We start from the raw sequence: 11,009 nt of genomic DNA, 5'->3' as shown, positions 1-11,009 counted from the left end.
CATTGTATGATATCTTCTAGTATTAGAAACTTTAAAAAGTATATTTCCATTTTCTGTTGACTTATAAAAAAAAGAGGTTTGTACAAAAAAAAAAAAAAAAAAAAAACATTCTAATCCTAACAGCAACTAACATATGACGATGCTGAGATGGACCCAAATGGCAAGCACACTGATACTAAGAGTATCCCACGCAGCTAAATTGTTGAGTTCTCACCACTTCCCCAGTGAGCTTGGCACTGTTGATTTCTACCTCCATTTTTTGGGCCAGGACCCTGAGGCTCAGAAGGGTTAAAGCTTGTGGCCTCCATTACAAAGCCAATGTGACACAGCTCTTACTGGAGCCCAGCTCGCTCTCTCTTTCTCTCTCTCTCTCTCACTCTCTCTCTCTCTCTCGCTCGCTCGCTCGCTCGCTCGCTCGCTCGCTCTCTCTCCCTGGGTTTTGTTCCTTTCATACCCTGAGGAGTTCCTAACAAAATATCTCTGAGTTTTCATAAAGAGCAAAGTCCATAACTTGTGATTTTAGAAAGAAGGCAGAGAATTATACTTTTAGAAAGTATGTCTATCAATTACTCTATAATTTGAAAAGCCTTCTGTATTAGTTTTAGGAAAAGCAGAGAGTAGATTGGTTGCTAGTCACAATAGCTTTCCTGGTTGTATCTGTTCAGACCTCAGCCTCCTCCACCAATGAATCTTGGGGTGCGTGGCTGCTTGCTAAGACTCTTCATTGCTCCTATTCTATGTGATGAACTCCTGGGAGGATGTCCTGGGGGGAGGGGGGACGTGCTGCTGTGTAACCACGGTGATGTGGGGAGGTTTCAGTGATGATACCCCCATCACAAGCACATTCCCAAAGGCCCTGAAACAAAGGCTCAGCTGCTGGGCTCTCTCATCGTCTTAGCTCACAGGCTCATGTCTGCTTTCCAGCTGTCATTTGGAGAATCCTGGGAGCAGAAGGAACCTACAGATCCATAAAATTTCTTTCTTACTTTGTGTGTGCAAGAGAACACTGAAATCTGACTAGGCAGAGCTGCACAAGGACCATCTCTCGCCCAAGGCTGGCTCCCTGTGCTCTGCCACCCACCCCGAGGACGCCTCAGAAGTGGGCGAGGAGGACGCCTCAAGCCCCTGCAGGGAGGCCAATGTGCAAGGTCTGGATAGGACACCTTAGCCGAGAGGCAACTAACTTGTAAGATGCAGGCTACTAGAATCCTACCAAGATGGAGCCGAATTCCAGTGAGGCTGCTGGGCAGATGGAGATTTGCAATTATGACCACACATAAGGAGTCACAGTGCTCATCTCCAAGCGAGAGGAAATGTCAGCATATGAAAAGCAGATGGGACTCAGAAGATGGTCCTATGGCGGCTGAGGCAAGCGAGACCCGCACAGGACGCCAGGAGAGGCACCTCATGGACCCTCCATTCCCCACACTGAGCCTAGCACCTCTCAGAAAACAGACACAACAAACATGAGTTGAACAAAAGAAACAAGAGTGTTGCAGTCACATGCACTAGGCAAGCACACAAACGAATGCAGTGTACAAAACCAGAGCTCACTGTGTTTGTTTAAAGAATGACTCGCAGCTTGGCATATGATTTCATGTATGCTGACTTCCTAATATATGCATGAATTACATAACCAAGACAGCTCATATTTGTTATAGAGGGCTCTGGATTATTTTCTATTCATTTTAGTTTTACGTTTTTTTTTTTTTATTCCACTAAAAGTAAAACAGTCTTAAGGTTTGAAAGAGAAGAGAATTTTGTGGTATTTTGCCATGACCTTAACTATAGCAGTAAGGTTGCCATTGATGAAATCGAATTAATTCGTTCATGCTGCCTTGTCTCTCCAAGCCTATTTAAATTCAAAGAATAGGACCTGACATGCATATATATATGTGATACATGTCACACGAAAAACTTGCAGATCGGCACCGTTTATGGACTACTTTCCAGTCAACTTTGTGTTTTCTCTTGAAAACATTTGTTAGAACTTTATAGTGAAGTGTGGGATGGCTGCATTATGTCGCAGCAAACTTGCAGCAAGAATCCATCACATAACTCTACTTGGCCTCCACACAAAATTTAGACCTTGAGGTCCACGCGAACCGGTCCTGGGTCTCATTTGCTGAGGTGAGAGCAGGCACCGGGTCCAGAGCAGGCACAGGTGCTGCTGTAGATGTTTTAAGATTATAATGTAACAATGGTTCTGAAGACGTTGGAATAGACAGACTTTTCTTCCAGTAACTGATTTAAATTTTTAAAAATAGTTTGCTTTAAAAAGTTTATATTCAGCATGATCCATTTGGAGATCAAAGGCAGATTTTTTAAATTAGTCCTAAGAATACAACATTTTCACATAAAAGCTATTATGAAAATTGTTTTTGGCAAATGGTGCCAGAAGGAAACTTTTGGTTTGTTCACTCACACATTCATGCACAGACACACACACACACACACACACACACACACACACACGTGTGCACAGACATACAGGTACACACAAGCACATGCAAACGTGCAAGCCAGACACGGAGATCTTAGGGCAATGAGCAGTTCACGTGCACACAACCTATGGCGCGTCAGCCCCAATGCCAGCAGTGTACCGTAGCTTGGGGAATTTTCCCGTTCCAGCTGGTAATGATTTTAAGGATCCATGCACAGGAAGCATTAATTCACTTATCACAGAGAACCTCAGCAACATCTAATGAAAGCAGGTTAAGCTATTGGCATCCAAAATTATAAAAACAGGAGAAAGCTATTGGAACAAGCATCTGTTCACCTTTAATAGGATTATGCATATGCAAGAACAATTTATGTTGCGCAGCATATTTTTTTGTGAAGGTTAAAACATAATAAGAGAACGATACCCTCCCCACTTTGTGCATAAAACACAGCTAGACATCCCCAGTGTGTGGGAGAACCCCCACAAGCTTCAGGTGGGCCAGAACTCCAGGCCTTCTTCTATACCTCTTCCTCCACATGTGTCTTTTTAAAGGGGGACGTTTATTATCCTGTGTCAGGAGAAACAGAAACCACAATTACGAGGCAAGAAATTCATGTACTCTTAAGAGGTTAAAATATTTTATTGGTCAACCATAATTAATATTTGTTCTAATTTTTGAATTTTATTTTCTCTTTTCTAAAAAAAATAAAGTATTGATGTGAAAGCTAATCTAAGTTTACTTTGTGATAACACAACAAGCAAACTTTATTGATCTCCTGTAAGAAATACTGATGCGGCCACATTTACAGCACTTCATGTGGCTGGGCTTGTGTACCCTAAGTGCAACGGCTGGATGCATTCGCCTGAATTCTGAATACTGTTTCCAACGGCAGCTCACTTACTGGATTTCAGTGTCAAGCTCCAGGCCCTTCACCTCCATGCCAACGGCGCTGCGAAGAAAACATTTCCTCCAGCGTGGAGACAAGAATTGGCTCCTCCACTTGGCAACAGATCCTGTGTTGATGATTTTTAAAAGAATAAGTGTTCAGTTCAAGGGCCCTAGAGAGCTTGATGCCTGCAGCTCTGGTCATTTGAGGGGAAAAGGAAAGAGATTATTAAGAGCCAGGGGTAGGGCATGGAATAAAAAACATTTCTTTTAATTAAAAAAAATTAACTGAAAACAAGTTTTGAGTAATAACATATGGAGCTCCATGTAATTAAATTAAAAACCCGCAGATATATAGATTGGTGTCTTTGAAGCATCTGGACTTCTGATCAATTATACACATGCTAATGTCCAATTTCCATGAGAATAAAGTAAATGACAATTATATGTTGGCTTAATTTCGTGTGACAAAGGCACTCTTCAGACTCCTTAGCAAGAAACTTGGTCCTAGTCCATGTGGCTTGGTCCTAGGATCTAGAAAACTCCTTGAAGAAGAAATTAACTTATTTCGATAATAAACAAACTCGATATCCTTTCCCTGGACGTGCAGGTCTTGGCTGTCCTAGAATAAAGAGAAGGAAGCACCCTTGAGCTTCCTCATCCTGCCCCCTGGGCCAAGACGGGGCTTGGATTTCAGAGCACACGGCACCAGGTGGGACCTCAGGTGCCCTGGAGGGAGCCTCAGCATGGGTGGGAGCAAAGCTTCTCATCGACTCCGGTCCCACCACCATCAGACCTCCCCAAGTAAAGGAACACGAAGTCATTAACTTCGATAAGTTGATCGTTTAAAAATAATTCTGATTGCCTTGTTAGAAAAGGTTAATTGAAACTTGAGTAAAGACAGGACTCCAGGGGGAAAAACATTGAAGTAATAAAAGTTTATGTAATGAGAAAACATGGGTTTTTTTGCTGTTGGTTCCATTTCTACCACTAACCACCCTTGTGGCTGGGATTAGCCCACTGAATCTCTCCTGGTTGTATCCCTCTTCTACTATAAAGAGCTTCAGACAAAATTTCTTTTCTCATAAATTCAAAATTTTTACTTATTATTAATATTTTGATACTTCCATTTCACCCTAAAATTCCGCGGTGCTGTAATAGAAAATGCCCTGCCCCCACCCCAGCGTCCTGCCACACCAGCCAGTAGACTTCAGGTTGTTAGCTATGCAGGTAACAGTCCCTGTTCCAGTTCCGGTTGTTCCTATCTCTTACAAGCTGCTGGTCCCTCTGATGCACAGCTGGTCACAATGATGCACATGGTACAAGCCAGGCTCCAGTTGAAGAGCCATTCTGCTTCTGTACTTCCAGCTTGCTTCCCCCACGTGAGCCCTAGGCCTCCAGAGAGCAAGTCCTCATATTCTGACAACTCCCATTGATGTATGTAGATCTGCGTCCAAATCCTGGGTGTGGTCTCAGCGCTTCTGCCTGCTGGTGCAGGACTATACCTATAGGTCACGCACTTGCCTCCTACACTAGCAGATAACCGAGTTCATCTGCACTGCTTAGCTCTTGCTGGAAGTGGAGGTGAACGTGGCTGCCCATAGACCAGAACTGACGAGGGAAAATTGGGGGAAAGTATCGTCTCGGTCTCCTTCCCTTCTTGTCATTATCTCTGACCAATGAAATAACAAAGTATGGGACAAGACAAACACATGTTAGGGACAGTTGTGTGACCATATGGCCTTGTGACCCAGCAGTCACATAGAGTGTATCCGTGAACCTTCCCTCTCACAGCAAGAGTGCAGTTCTGAAAAGAGCTCTGAAACTACTCAAAACCGAAGGCCAAAATATATACTATGCTGAGAAGAGAACTGAAGGTCTCAAGAGAAGACATCACTACGTAGTCCCCTGTCCAGTTCAGAGAGGCCTGTGCTAGCTCAGAGCCAAATACCTCGCCCTCATATTCCCAAATGCGGAAGCAGGCACCTACCCTTAAAAAGGAAGCGCCTTCAACAGAAAGGAACCCTTCCTTCTTCCCCGTGCTGCGGGCCGAACTGCCCTCTCCCGAAGGTGATAATAACTTCCTCTAATAATAATCTCTGGTCACTAAGTTCATTGCTTTTCGCTTGCTCCCTTCTTATCAGCTGCGCAGAGCCTTGTGATTCACCCAGGAGGCCAGCTCCCCTATCCAAAAGACACACACTTGCCAAGCATTCAGCTCGCAGCTCCGGGGTTTGCTCCAATCTTGGGCTCATCTGCACACTTTCCCTGATGGTGGCCCTGGCCAGGCTTGCTTCTGAGTGAAAGAGGTGGTACGGCCACATTCTGGAGGGGAGAACTTCCCAGTCTCACCAAACGGACCAGTCCACCACAGCAAACTGAGAGAAGCCAGCCAGTATTTCTTTCATTTTTCCTTTCTCTAGAGACATCGTGAAAAGAAAGGTCACCCTGACACGCAGAAAGTGGCCTTTTGATGAAAGACATTTGAAGAGATTGGATCACTTGATATAGGAACCCTAATTCAATTGAACAATGACTTTACCTAACCACGTTAACTCAGTTGTTAGCTTAAGAAGCTTCCCAGTTAGGGAAAGCACTAGTTTCTATCTTAGAGTGTTGCACCAAGTGATAACTTACGCTGCCCTGGTGTTGACAGCTTCCTGGGAAAACCATAAACCATTGCTCCAAGATGACGACATTTCTTACTGATGTTGACCAAATATCCCTCACACTCACATTTCCTCCCTCCCAGTGCTGGATATTTATTTAGTTTCTCATCTATTGTGTTAGAAAGTTTAGGAGAGGTTGCAAGCCAATATTCTCTTTTATTTTTCTTAGGAGTGGTGATTCTTTGAGCCGCTGGGCCTGGGCTATACTCAGTGAGCTGTGTGAGCTTAGGGATGGTGTGCAGAACCACCCAGCCGGCCGGAGCACAAGAAGAGCCCTCCGGTCACAGAGGGTGTCTGCAGGCAGAGGGGTGAAGGCTGGTGTGCGGAGCTCGTTGCCTCGGTTGTGCCCTCTGCCTGCACCTGCTCACCTGGTGCTTCTCCACCACGCACACTAACTTAGAGATGCACGGGCATAAACAGAAGCACAGGAAGTGCGTGCATTCGGACCCTGACAGTCACCACAGGTGAGCCAGGTTTACTCAGAGAAGTGATGAGCCTCCCAACTCCAACTGCTCTTCCTTCTACATGATCAGAACTAGGAGTGAGTCTTTCTGTGGATAAAGGTTACGGTTCATGTCCAGAGACTCCCCTAAAGCCTCACATGGAAGGAGATTCGGTAGTGGGTGCTTCCTGGTGACCTGCTGACAGGAGGTGGGGCCTGGTTGGAAGAGGTCATTAGGATGACCCGGAAGGGCTTGCTGCCTTCCGGGCTCCTCCTCTGGTGACCTCTGCTTCCCGTCTGCCATACCACGAGATCTCCTCCTTCAGCCCCTTCTCATCATGTCCTTGGCCGCACACAGACTGAAATTTCTAAAATGTGACCCAAAATATACCTCTGCTCCTTTAAGTTGTTAGTATCAGGTATCGTGTCCCAACTACAAGCAAATAAACAGACTATAAAAATCTGCAGGATGAAGACATATTTCAAGGTTTAAAATAAAGTCCTCCATGGAACTCTCCCTTTAATTGCAAAAAACGGTACATGTGGAAGGTGATGCAAATGTGTGATGTGGACGCAAAGGTGGCAAGAAGGCGTGGCTTTGTATTGTCCTGTGATGAGTCCCAGCTCCTTGGCTGCCTGCACGCTTCTGGGGGAAACAGGGGAGCAGACCAGCCCACGATGATATCACCCCCATTTCTGAGCCCTTCTCCTAGTTGATACTGGTCCCTCTCAGGTAGAGGCTCACCCGCAAAAGTGTCACCCCTCAGTGGTCTGGACTGTGGCGTCATGCTGGGGATACTGTGTGAGGTCCTATGCTGGCACCTCACTGGCCTCTGCAGGAAAGATGTCCCTGGAGTCCCTGCACGGCTTCACCTGCCTTGCATGCTAAGGATGATGGCAATATGTGGGTTCTGGCCATTCTTAGGCTGGGTGGTTACCAGGTGGAGCTCCTGCTGGCTGTGCCCAATGGGGCTGCCCTTGAGCTTAGACCCTGGCTGCCTGGGCATCCATCTCCTCCCATCCCTACCCCACCGGCCCAGAGGACTACAACCATGGCACCCAGCAAGTTCCCCAGCCAGCACCATCAGCCACTTTCTATGACTTTCCCCAACCCATGGTTTCCCAGACACCACCACCTGCAGGCACCCAGCCTCTGTCTCATTTTACCAAGCAGTTCCAGTTCTACACCAGACACAGCCGAAGCCCTGTGCTACCCACTTTTCAGTGATCCATACCTCCACGCACCTCCATCCCTGGCCCAGCCAAGGCCCAGCGCCTGCACTGTGAGTGGGGCAGTGTCCCCAGATGCTGTCTGTTTTCCCTTCTGTGCAGGCTCCTGTAAGCTGACTCAGCCTTACCCTCTCGCTCTGCACCAAGACCCAGGTCCCCTGAGCCCAGCAACCTGTGCCCTCCTTTTGTACTCTTCTCCATTTAGGACGGCCATCCTAGCTCTCCCCGGCCTCTGCCGGGCTCCGTTCTGATGCCAGCAATGCGCAGCACAGGGTATGTGCTGTGACCGACATAAATGGCATTTATGTAAATGACAATTTACTGCAGCTGAAGCAGAAAGCTGACCAGGAGGAAGGGACAGACCATGGAGAGTGCAGAAGACAACAAGATGTCCAAATGCCTGCTTAAGTGTTTAGCGTTAAGCTGTTTCCCATCTTTAAGTATAATTGCTAATTTATTCTTTGCTCTGAAATTCATTCTCAATTTTGCACTCATTGGTGAGACGCTCTTTTATTCCCTGACTTCAGGACAGAGAGGCCCCTCTGCTGGGTCACCTGCTACACAACTGTCAGGAAATACTGCAGCGTGTTTTGAGGCCCAGACCTGCTTGGAGACATCGCCTGTGTCTCCTGTAGTGGCGATGCCCTTCCTTCTTAAAGACAAGTTTAATTGCATAGAATTACAGAGAATGTTTAATGTGAATGTAATCAATCAGTTAGCACTGACACAGCGCGTCCTCCGAATCACCCAGAGTCCATTGCAAGAAAGCAGGGAAACCCACTGGATGATGAGCTCTGCTGTCTTGAAGTTGATGCTTTCTTTGCAAGACAGCGAACTGGAAAGGAGGGTCTGGCCTGCTACCTGCAGGAGATCTTTGCCCATCAGCTGGCTACTCTGAGACCTGACTTGCTGGCCTAGAAAATGAGGTGAAGCCACCTGCCCTACACCTGTGAAGCAGGGGTGAAACACAGCTGGGAATCCAGTTGGCAGAGGTGGATTCTTCTGCAAAGATGAAGGAAGAGGAATAGGAAGGTAAGGAATGTATGAGGCCTGAACAGCTTTGAGTCACACTGATAACACAAATGCTGCATACACCAGGCCTGAAAGGATATTTCGGAGCCTTATTAAGAGCCCTTTTTATATGTGTGGAAGATTCGGTTAGCTCACAACTAATGAGAACCTCCCCTGGGCTGGAGAGATAGTTCAGTGGTCTAAGCACCTGCCTGGCAAGTGCAAGGACCCGGGTTCAGTCCTCAGTACGGCATGCCCTGCCACCATGCAGACCACCAAAACTGGACATGGTGGTACACACCTGTAATCCCAGCACTAGGGAGACTGAAACAGGAGGATCACTACAAGTCTGAGCTGTACAGCAAGACCCTGTACCAAATAAATAGATAGATAGATAGATAGATAGATAGATAGATAGATAGATAGATTTTTAAAAATTAAGAGAAGTGAAACCAAAGTATAAATCAAATAATAATTAAATAACAAACTACTATGTACTCAAAGTTCATAAAGTGTTTTACTTCTGTAACTTAGTTTTATCTAACTCTGACCTTACTTTGTCTATCCTGACTGGCCTTTTTGTTACTCTATAATGTATTCTCGAAAAATGATTGAAAGGTAAGATGCAAAAAAAATCTTCACTGCCTTCAAAGACTGTCTCGAGCATGCAGGAACCTCCACACCCAGATCACAGCATCCACAGAATGTCCGACGTGGCCCATCTTCCTGCATGCCCGTCCTGAGATGGGCGGTTTGCCCTGGGCTGGGGCATCTCCGGGCACGCCAGCCACATCTGGGCTGCCCAGGGAGCAAGGTCAGTGACGCGACAGGTAGGCGCCTCCTCTGCCGGGCCAGGACACAGGGCTGAGGTGCATTTCTGGGCAGCAACAGGGACCTCAGAAGAGGAGGCCTGCTCCTTCCAGCCCGAGTGGGAAGAGCCCGTTGTCCGGAAGCTTACCTGACTTAGTAGACACGGTGCAGAAGGAACAAAAATGACTCTGGCTTGCATTTCTCTGAGCCTTGCACTTAGAGGATACGTTGTCTCCAGTTTTTGGGGGGTTTTTTGTTTTGTTTTGGGTTTTTTTTTCGTTTGTTTTTTTTATTTGTTTCCATAAGTGCTTCAAAGACAACCTGAAAACATTTTTGGTGAGAACTGAAGAAATGTGGTAGTCTGTGGTATTAATCTCAGAACTGGCCTCTTCCTATAATAAATATGTAATTACAAAATAAAAGGCAATGTTTATTATCCAATATAACTAATTGCTCTAAAGATTTTTTCCTAATTTCTGTGTGATAAGCTAAGGCCCTCAATAGTAGAAAGTGACAACCTATTTTTGCGACACTACAAAACCCAATAGAGTGCCTATATATGAAGAAATAATTTTAAAATCATGTGTTAAAGAGAATGCAGTTTGTGAAGAATAACTTGAAATACTTTGACACCAGCAGCTTAATTTTGAAGTCCCTTTGTAAAAATCAATATAAAGAAGATTATTTTGAGGAGGGGAACATCTTTTAAAAGTGCATTAGGTTAAAAGGCCACAAGTCTGTAAAAGGCTGGACTTCTGAGGAATGATGCTGGGATTGCAAATAAATGTAAGTTAGAAAACAAGCTGCAAAACATCAGGTTCATCTCGCAGCACGAGGAGGAGGATTCGGAGTCAGAGCTGACGGGCAGCCAGGCGTTCGGGCAGCACCTCGGGTGGCAGCGTGGAAGACCCGGTGGCACCCCACAGACCCCGTGGCTTCTCGGAAGGAAGCGAACCAAGGCGCAGCGAGGTGGGGTCGCTGTGCCTCGGGGCAGGGCTAGTCCGGTGAAATCCAGGAGCACGAAAGGCAGACTGTGCCCATGTCCTGCCGAGGTGCCCCGCAATGATAGATGAACTCCTGCATGGGAAATCCTAACGCCCCCCGATCACGCCCCCCGGGTCAGCGAAGCAAAGCAGAGCCCGCTGGCGCGCTGTCTCCGCACGCCAGTGTCCCGCCGCAGCGCGCCCGGCTGCCCAGCGGCTGCCCTCGCCGGCTAGGAGGCCTCTCTCGTCTGGCCCGTGTGTGGAGTGAACCAGGCTCACCTGCCCGGCTTGCGATTCGCACCGCTGTCCCGCCACCGTCCGGCTGCCCCGCTCCGGATAGCTGGTAAAGCTGGTCCTGGTCCCCTTCTGCGGAAATGCGGCAGCGGTCCCTCCACGCGTGGATGGCTTCAGTCGTGAGAGGGCGACACGATTCAGAGGGCAGCCACGCAGAGCCCTGGTGCGGTGTGCGTGGCCTCTGTCTACCGCCACGGGCCATGTGGCTGGCCTGCGAGGTTCCGCACTGCGGAGCCCCGGG

The sequence above is a fragment of the Octodon degus genome, unplaced genomic scaffold (genome assembly GCF_000260255.1).
Source record: "Octodon degus isolate 3935 unplaced genomic scaffold, OctDeg1.0 scaffold00039, whole genome shotgun sequence".
NCBI classification, from domain to species: Eukaryota; Metazoa; Chordata; class Mammalia; order Rodentia; family Octodontidae; genus Octodon; species Octodon degus.
The sequence above is the reverse complement of the archived record's forward strand: the minus strand, read 5'-3'. Positions refer to the sequence as shown.